The sequence below is a fragment of the Cucurbita pepo genome, chromosome LG13 (genome assembly GCF_002806865.2).
Source record: "Cucurbita pepo subsp. pepo cultivar mu-cu-16 chromosome LG13, ASM280686v2, whole genome shotgun sequence".
NCBI lineage: Eukaryota > Viridiplantae > Streptophyta > Magnoliopsida > Cucurbitales > Cucurbitaceae > Cucurbita > Cucurbita pepo.
Window position 1 is genome coordinate 2924469 of NC_036650.1, and position 14856 is coordinate 2939324.

Here is a 14856-nt window from a genome sequence, read left to right on the forward strand (position 1 = left end):
GCACAGGTGCGAAAGCACACAGATGAGGGTGTTCATGAGGCGCATGACACTATGGGGTTCCGCTGACCTCCGGACGTCGCTACAGATTAGCTTGACCAGAGGGTCCAGGGGGTGTGCGAGCGCCCTGGGGACTCACACTCGCACGTGTGAGTCGTGTGTAGGGAAGTACTACACATCCAATTTGTCCGAGACTGGAGGCCACCCCTAAGATGATTAGAGATAGGTCCCTATTCATGATTGCATGTGTTTGCATTAGCATGGCCCCTATAGTGGGGTCACTTACTGAGTATTTCTTCGAAATACTCAGGCCGTGTGCCATATTGTTTTTCAGGTAAAGGCAAGGCTCCCATGTACGGTTGACGGTGGCATCGTGATCAGAGACTGTGGCGCGTGCATAGGATAGTTGCATATTTAAAATTCCTAGTCTTGGTTAGGATAGGGCGTTTGCATTTCATTCATTTATATTAATTAATTTGTAATCGTTTTATTTTGTCTTTTGAACTCCAGCATGATGTTTGAAACACGTAAGTCCGGCAGTGTTTTCCAATGTTTTAACGTATTCTGAAGTTTTAAATTTTTCCGCTAGTAAAGATGAGCATGCTTAGGTTTTTATTCTGCATTAGAGATGAGCATGAGACGTTAGTGGCGACTCTAGATATGTGGAAATTTAGGGTCGTTACACAAAGGCCTTTCTATGGTTTTGGTCACACGTTTAAACGTCAACAATTTTTGTGTCCACGTGGTGTAACCATCAAAATTATAGTCCCATTTATGTTTTTACTCTTCCTAATTAATTATTTAATAATAATTTTCATTTCATTTTTAACTTTACATAAATAGTCCCAAATTACTACTCATAATTTGATCTAAATCCGCTTAGAAAGATAATGTACAATATAGTTGTTTTGTAACATACGCGTCTATACTATTGAGAAGGAATAGAGGTATCTCTCGGTGTATGAGGTCCCGACATTTTTTCATCTTCATTTTCGTTTACAACCCCGCTAGTGTCTTCTTCATATCATATCATTTATCATTTCTTTTATGCATGTCGGGATTGTATTTCATGCTAGTTTGTCGTTTTGCATATCAATCATATCATATTATTCATGATGCACATATATCATATCATAATGTTTTCATGCTTTCAGACATAACAATCCACGTCATGCACATAACATGTCCCGAACATGTCTTCAACATATCATATCATAAACATATCAATTCATCAAATACAGCATAATGATCACATCTCATAGCATATACATAACGTTTCATAATAGTTTGCATATACGGACCTAGGACACGTGCGAAGCCACGAGCACATGTCATCATACATCATACAATTATAACCAAACGACGGTAGGGTCACTTACTTGGTTGGGTTTAGCCAGCGTTCTTCCTAATTCGAGTACGTTCGCTCTCGTTCCTCGAAATTACTCCAAATTACCACTAGTTGTCGTTTCCTATTAGAATATTCATCCTGTTTCGTTAGTAATCTAATACTTCTTAACTCAGTTGAACTTAAATTGAGAAATTTTTCCTTATATGGATCTTATTTGCCTTAAACAAGGCCAATTTCAGCTTCGAGATAATCGAAACAGTGAAAAATGACTATTTTTTTCGTTTACCAAGCCAAAGGAGCTATTTTTAAGCCGCAAAGCTAGGCCGTTTAAGCCGACTAAACCAATAGGTGTGTTGAGTTATAGGTGTACCACGTGACCCAATTTGAAACCAAATCTTAAAGTCTGTTTATGCATAAAAGGTCTATTGTACACAAAATTTTTAAATGTGAGTTCTAGTTGTATGAGGTAACTTTTATGGTTCATGTGGGTATTAAATGGAGAATTATTATGGACCAACCAAGATAGAAGCAATGACGAAAGTGGTGCGCAAAAAAACTTTTTGGGTTGGATGGGATCGTGAAAAATGGTCAAATTCAAGCTTTTTTAATGGGAGGAGTCTTAACTCCATGGGGTTCAAGAGCAAATGGAATCAATCAAAAAATGAGGTGGTGGGCCCGTGGGACCACAACAACACTTATTACTTACTAACTTCTTGGTTTTAGTTTCCATAGTAGAATTCTACTCTTAGCTTGATTGAAAGGATGGTATAATGTATGATGACGCGTGCCTTGTAACTCCTACACGCGTCACAATCACTACAAGAAATGGTATATTTAATAGCATTTAGTTGTAGCATTTTTGACATCATGCTATAAAAGGCCTCGGGAAAAAAAAGCCGGTCCAATAAAGTTTAGGGTTTAGGTTTTTATTTTTATTTATTATCATTCATGTTTTATTTTGCGACTTCCTTCAACCTTCAAGCTCTCCATCCCCCGTGTTTTTTTTTTCTCTCGATACAAAATTTCAAAACCCTAAGCATCACTTGATTGACCATGTGACTACCACTGTGATCTCCAAACACCCATGCCTAATAATCGTCAAACATGATTTGTCACTCTTTCTGTCGAGGAGCTTCTGCCATGTGTTTTCACTTCGAGGGCAAAGGTGAGATGAACCAATATTTTCTTTTTCATTTTTTTCATGTTCGACCTACTTCTTTTTCTTTGATTTTTTATGGCTATCTTTCTCTATCTTTTATCTTTAATAATGGTGACCCTAAATCCTTTCGAACCTCTTATTCTTTGATTTGGCTCTCTGGGTGTTGAAATCTCCATCCAAAAATTGTGTTTTGAGATTAATTTGTTGAAGAGTTTGGATTGATAAGGCTTCTTGTGGGTGGAGTCTAAGTGGGTTGCTTTGATTTTGTGCTATGATTGTTTGTGATTGAGGAAGGAAAATTGTAATGGAGGAGAGTGAGGTTGAAAAGAGCCAAGGAATTGGTCACATCCTTTGTGACGGTAAGAAAATCAGTGCGATTGTAATGGCATTTGATTAAGAACATGGACGTGAGAGTAGCTCGAGCTCTGATTTTCTTACATCGGAGACCACAGGGCTTAAGGAGCACAGTCACAGTGACTCTGAGGACTCATTTCCCTTCTCCATTGAGTTGGTTCACTCGAAAAGCTAATGGATACAATTGTATTAAACATTAGGTTGATAATAGGAAGATGAAGAAGAAAGTACCTTCTCTTGTAATTTTGGCCCTCTTTCCTTTCTGGGTTTCTCCATACAAACTGTACTAATCTTTTAATGTTGTGTGAGACTACAGAGATTGAGATGATGAAGGAGAAATTTTCTAAACTGCTGCTTGGAGAAGATATGTCAGGCTACGGAAATAGGGTTTGTACAACGTTGACTATATCTAATGCCATTACGAATCTGTGTGGTATGCTTTTGATGGTGTTAATGTAACACATGCGGAAGCAATTTGGATCTTAGGCACTTTTAGAACATCAATTATTGTAAATGACTAGCATGTTCATAAGTATTAAAACTTAATGAGTTTAAATACTAACCTTTTGTAGTTCAAACTCCTTTTGCCTCACGAACCGATTTCGAACCACCACTAGTGTCTTCTCCACTATTCTCCGGCCTTAGAACGGGATTGTGGAATCCGGTGAGTGACTAAACTTGGGAGGGATTTTGTATACGTGAAAGAGAGTGCTTGTGAGAGGTTTTTCATCAAGATGAAGAATCCCTTCCAAGTATCATGATCACTCTATTTAAAGAGTCAAGTTTGCATGTTCATGCAAACTTGAGATCACCAAATCTTGACACTTAAAATTCCACTCAAATGTTTGAGATTATGTGGCAAGCATGCATGTTTGAGTTAACCAAATTTTGACACTCAAAATTCCACTCAAACTTGTGGGGTTTATTTGGCAAACATGCAAGTTTGGTTAAACCAAATTTTGACACCTCAAAATTCCACTAACATGATTTTTCCATTAGATGAAAGTCAACATTTTGACTTTCTTCATTTTAATTCAACAATTAATTTGAATAATGAATTTCAAATTAAAGTAACATTAAATAATTAATTAAACTATTTAATTAATATTTAATATTAATTCAAATGCCAATCCCAGTCAATTCCGACACATAATTGATTAAGATATTTAAATCTTATTTAAATATCTCAGATTCTCTCTTTTCGTTTATTTCGTAAATAAAATAAAATTGCGGTTAAATATATCGTATATATGTAACGCATATTCCCTAATTTGAATTCGAACACTTCGAACTCACTCGTCACACTGTTCTATGGTTTAGTCCGATATGAGCTAGCAGAGGGACCTAATGGACCTATAGATCATGGGCTCCAACGATTCAAGATTAACCGATTAAACTCATTAACCTGGTTAACCAACATTCGTTAACTACTAGGACACTCCACTATAGCCTAGTAGTTGCACTCCCCTCACTATAGATATATTTCTGTCCATCTGATATAACCATGATTAGTAAGTCGATCCTTCACAGGTTGTTCGTAACTAGAGCTGGGTCAATTTACCGTTTTACCCCTGAAGTTACTTCTTGTTCCTTATGTCTCACTGATCCTCTAATAAACAATTGGTTTGTGGTCCAACCAGTAAACCGAATCCCTCTCAGGCCAATGAGAGGGTGGGGCCCCTTGTTCAAGACCTGGAGTCAGTGCTTAAGGGAACTACCTTTCTTCTATCCCTAAAAGTGGGTAGGAGTGAATTCCGTCTTGCACCCCACGTCCCCAGCCATTCACCCAGTCTTACCCCTGAAATGGGAGGCCTGTTGAGTCGGCGAACTAGAGCCACTCTCACCCATGCAAATCTAAGGATAATTCCGAATAAACAGGAGTTCATGGTTAGCTCAGGATTAAAACCGAGTTACCTAGGTTATCGAATGAAAAGAAAATCAGTCTCAACAGTAAACGACTTTATAAAGTGAGAGTGGTTTTCTTCATGGTCCGATCTTATGCAATACTCATTGCATAGGACGCCCCCACTCACATGTCTCCACATGCACAATTTAGTGATCGCATTGTTTATATCATATACAAAAGTGGGCCGCATCCATAGTGTCCCCAGAATAAGGTACTCAGCCTTATCCTTATACTATAGATCATTTTGACTATATACTTGAACTTGATCCACTCTTATGTCTCTACATATAGTTCAAGTAGTCATACTATAGCCAGAGTGTTCTTAGTTTATTGGATTTAGATTAATGATCGTAAAGTTCACTTTATTCAATAACAATTTTTTCTGAATAAACAACAATAATAACTTTATTGAAAATAGAATATATCTTTGTTTACAAACTATGAGTTTTAGGACATAAAACCCAACAAAATCCCACTTGGACTAAAACTCTAGTGGGGTTTTATAACGTTGAGTAGAGAGAAATACAATAAACTAGGGCATCACATACTCATGCCTTTTCTCCCACTTGCCCTAGATTACATAACTCGTAGTCCTAGACTCACTAGGTGCCCTTCAAACACTTTAGCCGTGAGGGGCTTTGTAAATGGATCAGCAATGTTGTGTTCTGAAGCTATCTGTGTGACGATCACATCTCCTCGTTGCACAATCTCCCTTATGAGATGATATTTGCGCTCAATATGTTTTCCTCGCTTATGGCTTCTTGGTTCTTTTGAATTTGCAACTGCTCCACTGTTATCACAATAAAGAGTGACGGGAAGATGCATATTTGGAACGACTTCCAAATCAGTTAAGAACTTCCTAAGCCATACAGATTCTTTCGCTGCTTCACAAGCAGCAACATACTCAGCCTCCATGGTGGAATCAGCAATGCAACCTTGCTTTATGCTTCTCCATATTACTGCTCCTCCGTTCAGAGTGAAGACAGATCCTGATGTCGATTTCCTTGTATCTACATCGGTCTGAAAATCTGAGTCAGTGTACCCTGTAAGGATCAGATCCTTAGCACCGTACATTAGCATATAGTCCCTCGTTCTCCTAAGATACTTGAGGATATTCTTAACGGCAGTCCAATGAGTACGTCCCGGATTGGACTGATATCTGCTGACAATTCCCACAGCATAGCATATGTCGGGTCGGGTACATAGCATAGCATACATCAGACTACCGACCGCTGATGCATAGGGAATGTGTTTCATATCCTCAACTTCTTGAGGTGTCTTAGGACTTTGTTCCTTCGACAAATGAACTCCATGCCTGAAAGGTAATAATCCTTTCTTGGAGTCCTGCATCTTATATCGAATCAACATTTTGTCGATGTACGATGCTTGAGACAAAGCTAGTGTTTTGTTCTTGCGATTTCGAACAATTTGGATTCCAAGAACAAACTGAGCCTCTCCCAAATCTTTCATTTGGAATTGTGTCGCCAGCCAATGCTTAATGTCAGTCAGAATTCCCACATCATTTCCAATTAGTAGGATATCGTCAACGTACAACACCAGGAAAGCTACTGTAGAGTTGACTATCCTTTTATAAACACAAGGTTCGTCAACATTCTGTTTAAAGCCATAAGATTTGATCGCAGTATCAAACTTTATGTTCCAGGATCGAGATGCTTGCTTCAACCCATAAATGGATCTTTTAAGCTTGCAAACCCTTTGCTCGTGATCCTGTTCAATGAACCCCTCTGGTTGAGCCATATAGATACTCTCTTCAAGATCGCCGTTTAGAAAAGCTGTCTTAACATCCATTTGCCAAATTTCATAATCATAAAATGTGGCAATAGACAAGAGTATTCTAATTGATTTAAGCATAGCAACAGGTGAGAAGGTTTCTTCATAGTCCACCCCCTCTCTTTGGGTATAACCCTTTGCTACTAGTCTTGCTTTAAAGGTCTGTACCTTACCGGTTTGGTCTCGTTTTCTCTTATAGATCCATTTGCAACCAATAGGTTTTACCCCATCTGGTTGATCTACAAGTTCCCAGACTGAATTGAAGTACATTGACTCCATTTCAAGATTCATGGCTTTAATCCACTGATCTCTATCAACATCATTCATTGCCTGTTTATAGGACAATGGATCCTCAACGCCATCATCAGGTATGATGACTTGAGTTTCTATCAAACCCAAGTAACGATCGGGTTGAGTTATAACCCTCCCACTACGTCGAGGCATTCTCAACTTTTGAGAAGGATGTGATTGACCAGAAGTGTCAGCTCCATCAACAACTCTGGTTGAACGACCAGCTTGATCAACAACTCTTGTTGTTTTATCAGTAACTTCTTTAGAAATCTCACTTAATACTAGTTTGCTACGAGGTTGATGATTTCTTACGTGATCTTCCTCTAAGAATGTAGCGTTCGTTGATACAAACACTCTATTTTCTTGAGGATCATAAAACAAACCACCTTTCGTCTCTTTGGGGTATCCTACGAATAGACATAATTTTGAACGACGTTCTAATTTCTTGGGATTTTGCAACAACACATGTGCTGGACATCCCCAAATTCTGAAGTGACGTAAACTACCTTTACGCCCTTTCCATAACTCATAAGGTGTTTCTGAAACACTCTTAGTAGGAACCATGTTCAAAATGTATGTAGCAGTCTCCACTGCATATCCCCAAAACGGATCGGGTAATTGAGCGAAACTCATCATGGACCGAACCATGTCCAATAGAGTTCTATTTCTCCTTTCTGATACACCATTTTGTTGAGGCACACCAGGGGCTGAGAGTTGAGACCTTATTCCATGTTCTATCATATAGTCCTGAAATCTTAAATCCATGTACTCTCCTCCTCGATCTGATCGAAGTGTTTTAATAGTTTTACCTAATAGATTCTCAACCTCAGTCTTATACTCTCTGAATTTTTCAAGAGCTTCCGACTTGTGATGCATTAGGTAAAGATAGCCATACCTTGAATAATCATCAATAAAACTGATGAAATATTCATACCCTCCTCGTGCTTTGACATTCATTGGACCACAGAGATCTGTATGCACGAGTTCTAAGGTTTCTTTGGCTCTATAGCCTTTTTCGCAAAATGATCGTTTAGTCATTTTACCCTCAAGACAAGACTCACATGGAGGTAAAGAATTGTCTTCTAACTTATTTAGAAGTCCTCTTTTAACCAATCTCTCAATCCTATTGAGATTAATGTGGCCTAGTCTTAAGTGCCAAAGATAGGTATTAGGAGAAATCTTTTGTCGCTTATTTTGAGTTTCAGCTGTTTTAAACATCTCAATATTTAAAATAGCTTTTGTTTTGCTCGGTTTTAACATATATAAGTTGTTTTCTAGTTTTGCAGAACAAATATGAATACCTCTTTTGCAAATGAACACTTCATTGATTTCAAAAGATACTTTATACAACTGTTCTAATAAACAAGAGATGGATATTAGATTTCTTTTCATTCCAGGAACAAAAAGTACATTATCTAATATAATGAATCTATCTCCAAAAAACAACTTTAAATTTCCTACTGATCTTGCTGAGACAACCTCTCCTGTTCCAACCCTGAGTGTTATCTCGCCGTCCGCAAGCATTCTCCAGGAGCTAGTTTCCTGGTAAAAAGAACAAATATGATTAGTCGCCCCTGAATCTAGTATCCAAGTTGAGTTGTCATACTCTACTAAACACATTTCTACAACGAGTAAATCATATTTACCTTGTTGTGTCTTTTCGGCTTTCTTCTCTGCAAGGTATTTTGGGCAGTTTCTCTTCCAGTGCCCGTTTTCGTTGCAATGGAAACATTTTCCTTTATCTACTTTTTGAACCTTGTTCTTGCGGTTAGTAGGAATCTTATTTTTCCCTTTTCCCTTCTTCTTCATCAAAACACTTTTAGAAGTTGAAGGTCCAGACTTATTTTTGGAGGACGATCCTCGTAGTAATTTCTTGGAGATAGCAACATTTGCTTCTCCTGTTTGTCCCTTGTTTGTTAAGAGGGACTGATAAGTCTGTAGCTCATTGAGAAGAGCAGTCAAGTTATATTCTATTTTGTTCATAACCACATTGGTGCGGAACTGGAAGAAGCTCTTCGGAAGAGACATCATGATAAAACTGACTTGACTCTTCTCATCAATGACAGCTTCATTTTCTTCTGCCACATTGAAATGGACCATCATGTCCAGGACATGTTCTCTAACTGAGGTCCCTTCTTTCATACGGCAGTTGTAAATGTATTTTATGGCTTCATGTCTAAGGGAGAAGGACGGTTGTCCAAACATCCCTTTTAGAGATTCCATAATCTCTTTAGCAGTACCCATAACATCGTGTTTCTTAGCCAAAACATCAGATATGCTGGCTAGAATGTACACTCGGGCTTTGTCATTTGCCTTTATCCATCTGTCATATGCATCCCGAGCTGTTCGGTTTGCATTTGAGTTTGGGTTTGGAGGACACTCCTCAGTTAAAACAAACTTTAAATCATCAATGACCAGTATTGTGTTTAGGTTTGATTTCCAAGTTGTGTAGTTGTCGCCGTTTAATTTCTCAGAAGCGAGTAATTGTACTATTGAGTTTGTCATGCTGTGATATAAAGAAAATTCTATTAGTGATTTTGACTTAATCCTGTTTAATCCAATCAGTTTTAGCAAATGTAATAATGTACCCAAATCATTATTAATTTGCAACGATACTTTAGTGAGTTAGAGCAACTGCTACCGAGGGGCAGTCAATCACTCATTCACTAAACCAAGACATTCTTGACTTAAACACTAATCCCAGAATAACTCTTGTTCCTATAGTGTTTTAGTTATCGCTATTTTGGTCAAGAATATACTAACTCTTAGTAATTCTTCGCAAGTGTGACCCACCAATTTCAGACCTCAGAAATCGGCCCCAACAACGCTATCGAATGAAAAGGCCAAAGTTGGGAATGGACCTAAGAAATCCTATCCATTTCTGGAGTTTGCGTTGTTCCGACTCCCATGTTACGACCCTCCGAATGGGTAGTTGCTCTAGGGCAACATGCAGGCGGAACATGGGAATCTCACGGTGCAACCTAGTGGTGGAGACCATAGGACGTGTTGACTTCCTTCTCCCACTTACTATAAATACTTTCTCAATTCCCCTTGTTATTGACTCATGCAAATACCTTCCGAATGGAGGACGCTCCCAGGGCGACACGAGGCCGAGCATGAATCTCACTGTGTGAATTTTACAGAGAGCGTGAAGAGAAAACGATGTATCTTATACACCTTTTTCCTCCCACTAAGTATTTTATATGGTTGGGTATACTCATTACTTAAGTATATTCCGGCTAATTAAATATAACTTAAGTCTAGGTGATTTTTCTAAATCTTAAATCACTTAAGCATGCTCATAAAACTCGGCTAACTAAGCTCAAGTACTGGTCCGATCTCCAGGTAGTAGGTGTTCCGTAAACCGTCAACTTAAGTACCTTCAGCCTTAGACAAGATCGTGCCAGGTGAGCTTTCTCGTAACCGCAATTTTATAAGACATCGACCCCTTTTAACTGTTAAAATTGATCGTGCTCGGTTCTTAACCCTTAGTGAGCATGCTGTTATCTTTATTATAGATTTTAACGTCTACCTCATTTTATGACGTTGAAAATAACCTATAACATGCTTTATATAACAATTTATATAATCATCCATTCCATGCAATAATATAACAATTTATATCTATCACTCATGGAACCCTAAGACATGCATACTATACATTATAACACTTATAACATACTTGGAATGCATGAAACATGCTTAGCCTATGGTGGGATTTTAAATCTATATGACATACTTTATGCATATACATTTTCTATTTAATTAAAACATACATTCATAATGCATAATTAATTAAACACACTAAAGTGGGTTGGTTTTGGCATTTTAAAGCAAGCAATTAACTAAATTATTACATTAATAACTAAAAATAACTTGAGCCGCTCCCGACGATCACGAACTGGACCAACCAACCCTTAAAAACGTTCAATCGGTCCCCAACGACAGAAAAAACACCCGAACCGCCTCTTCCATCCTCTTCGGTTCAGCTTGCTTATCTCTTCCATTTTCGATCAATTACAACCTAAAGTGGACTCTAATGACTTTATAAAAATTACAGACCTTTCTTCATTTATTAAAGCCCATACACCTTAGGCTTATTACAATAATTGTATCAAATGGAAGCATAAAAAAAAAATGCCAAAACCAAAACCATCCACTTTAGCAACCACAAATTTCATGCATGAAATGGTACCCACCATGATCAAATTAATGTAAATAAAGTGCCTAAAACTTGCTCTGATACCAATTGATGGTGTTAATATAACACATGCGGAAGCAATTTGGATCTTAGGCACTTTTAGAACATCAATTATTGTAAATGACTAGCATGTTCATAAGTATTAAAACTTAATGAGTTTAAATACTAACCTTTTGTAGTTCAAACTCCTTTTGCCTCACGAACCGATTTCGAACCACCACTAGTGTCTTCTCCACTATTCTCCGGCCTTAGAACGGGATTGTGGAATCCGGTGAGTGACTAAACTTGGGAGGGATTTTGTATACGTGAAAGAGAGTGCTTGTGAGAGGTTTTTCATCAAGATGAAGAATCCCTTCCAAGTATCATGATCACTCTATTTAAAGAGTCAAGTTTGCATGTTCATGCAAACTTGAGATCACCAAATCTTGACACTTAAAATTCCACTCAAATGTTTGAGATTATGTGGCAAGCATGCATGTTTGAGTTAACCAAATTTTGACACTCAAAATTCCACTCAAACTTGTGGGGTTTATTTGGCAAACATGCAAGTTTGGTTAAACCAAATTTTGACACCTCAAAATTCCACTAACATGATTTTTCCATTAGATGAAAGTCAACATTTTGACTTTCTTCATTTTAATTAGATGAAAGTCAACATTTTGACTTTCTTCATTTTAATTCAACAATTAATTTGAATAATGAATTTCAAATTAAAGTAACATTAAATAATTAATTAAACTATTTAATTAATATTTAATATTAATTCAAATGCCAATCCCAGTCAATTCCGACACATAATTGATTAAGATATTTAAATCTTATTTAAATATCTCAGATTCTCTCTTTTCGTTTATTTCGTAAATAAAATAAAATTGCGGTTAAATATATCGTATATATGTAACGCATATTCCCTAATTTGAATTCGAACACTTCGAACTCACTCGTCACACTGTTCTATGGTTTAGTCCGATATGAGCTAGCAGAGGGACCTAATGGACCTATAGATCATGGGCTCCAACGATTCAAGATTAACCGATTAAACTCATTAACCTGGTTAACCAACATTCGTTAACTACTAGGACACTCCACTATAGCCTAGTAGTTGCACTCCCCTCACTATAGATATATTTCTGTCCATCTGATATAACCATGATTAGTAAGTCGATCCTTCACAGGTTGTTCGTAACTAGAGCTGGGTCAATTTACCGTTTTACCCCTGAAGTTACTTCTTGTTCCTTATGTCTCACTGATCCTCTAATAAACAATTGGTTTGTGGTCCAACCAGTAAACCGAATCCCTCTCAGGCCAATGAGAGGGTGGGGCCCCTTGTTCAAGACCTGGAGTCAGTGCTTAAGGGAACTACCTTTCTTCTATCCCTAAAAGTGGGTAGGAGTGAATTCCGTCTTGCACCCCACGTCCCCAGCCATTCACCCAGTCTTACCCCTGAAATGGGAGGCCTGTTGAGTCGGCGAACTAGAGCCACTCTCACCCATGCAAATCTAAGGATAATTCCGAATAAACAGGAGTTCATGGTTAGCTCAGGATTAAAACCGAGTTACCTAGGTTATCGAATGAAAAGAAAATCAGTCTCAACAGTAAACGACTTTATAAAGTGAGAGTGGTTTTCTTCATGGTCCGATCTTATGCAATACTCATTGCATAGGACGCCCCCACTCACATGTCTCCACATGCACAATTTAGTGATCGCATTGTTTATATCATATACAAAAGTGGGCCGCATCCATAGTGTCCCCAGAATAAGGTACTCAGCCTTATCCTTATACTATAGATCATTTTGACTATATACTTGAACTTGATCCACTCTTATGTCTCTACATATAGTTCAAGTAGTCATACTATAGCCAGAGTGTTCTTAGTTTATTGGATTTAGATTAATGATCGTAAAGTTCACTTTATTCAATAACAATTTTTTCTGAATAAACAACAATAATAACTTTATTGAAAATAGAATATATCTTTGTTTACAAACTATGAGTTTTAGGACATAAAACCCAACAGCTTTGTCTCTTTTCCACTTATTGTTTGATATTCTATTTAGGATTGACATTGGTTACCGAGTCTAGTGGTGATTTACTTCCCCATTATTTTGTTATAGCCACTCTGTTTGAGCAACTATGACGATTAGAACTTATTCCACAAGAGAAGAAAGTGCGGTGGCGATTAACAATCACATTGTCGAGTTGATGCCTACTTGGCAGATGTTTACGCCTTTTAAAGATTACAATCTTTCATCTTCAATTTAGAATGAAAGATCTTCAACTTACATGCTTCAACATTTTTTTAGTACTTATTCTTTTTACAGATTTTATATGAGTGTAAATATTTGTGTACGTTATGCTCCAACAAAGTGAGTATTAGTATGTAATTTTTTTAAGTTTATTTTTCACTTAATTCAATCGTTCACGTAATCATATATTCATGTATATTTTGTTTATTTCTATAAGTGAATGAAGTGATGCATGCCTTATTCATGTATAGACTACGAGGACCTCATAAATTATGCCACGATAATAAACTACGAGGACCTCACGCATATTTGTGTGTCTCGTGCATAAGAACACTTTCTCATTATGATAAGTATAGACACACATTACAACTTATAATTTATAACATTTAATGTTTACCATGATGTTATTGAAAGGAATAAACTCATCATCCACGTAGCGGAAGCATTAGGATCCGTTTTAATTTTATTATGAATTAAAAGAAAAGCAATAAATACGAGAGTTAGAACTCTACCTTTGTAAAAACCCTAGCTCGCAAGACTCCTCAGAGTATTCCAACCATGCAGAAGTTCTTCAACATTTCACAAGATCTTCCTTGTTATAACTCGAACATAAGGCCAAGGCTTATGAGAGCCTCTTGAAAGAAAATTCCAAAGGGATTGGAGAAGAAGAAAGAATTTCGAGAATTCTCTGGAAATGTAATTTCATTCTTCAGAGAAAATGGGAGAAATTGATGTATTTTGGCTCAATCCGAGGGTTCTATTTGTAGGGACTCTTAGAAAATCTTTGTCAAATAATATATTTGTCTATTTAGTATATTAAGATATAATACCTTTTACAAATTCTATTTAGATATGATAAGATATCTTAATATATATTTAATTAATTTCAATCTTATTTAAATTTTAAATATCTTTTTATTTAATATATCAAAATACAATTTAATATTTATTTTTAATGGTATCAAATGCCATAAATATATTTTTTTTAACATATTTAATATATTTTATTAATTTCAATCCTTCCAATTAATATATTTTTCTCTATTTATATTTAATATATTTAATATATTAAATATTAATTTCTAACCCTTTAAATTAAATATATTTCCTCTATTTATTTAATATATCTAATATATTAAATATTAATTTGACATTTTAATTAAATTTATTTTTTTCTTTATATTTAATATATCAAATATATTAAATATCAATTTGAACGCTTCAAATTAGATACATTAAATATTAATTTGACATTTCAAATTAAATTTATTTTTTTCTTTACCTTTAATATATCAAATATATTAAATATCAATTTCATATTAAATATTAATTTGATATTTCAAATTAAATTTATTTTTTCTTTATATTTAATATATCAAATATATTAAATATCAATTTGAACCCTTCACATTTTCTTCAAATAAATAGAGCATTTTAGTGTTATTATGAGCTAGCAAGGGGACCTTATGACCTATTGATTATAAACTCTAATGATATAAAATTAATTAATTAGACTCTTTAATTAATCAATTTTCATTCATTAACTATAAGTCACTCTACT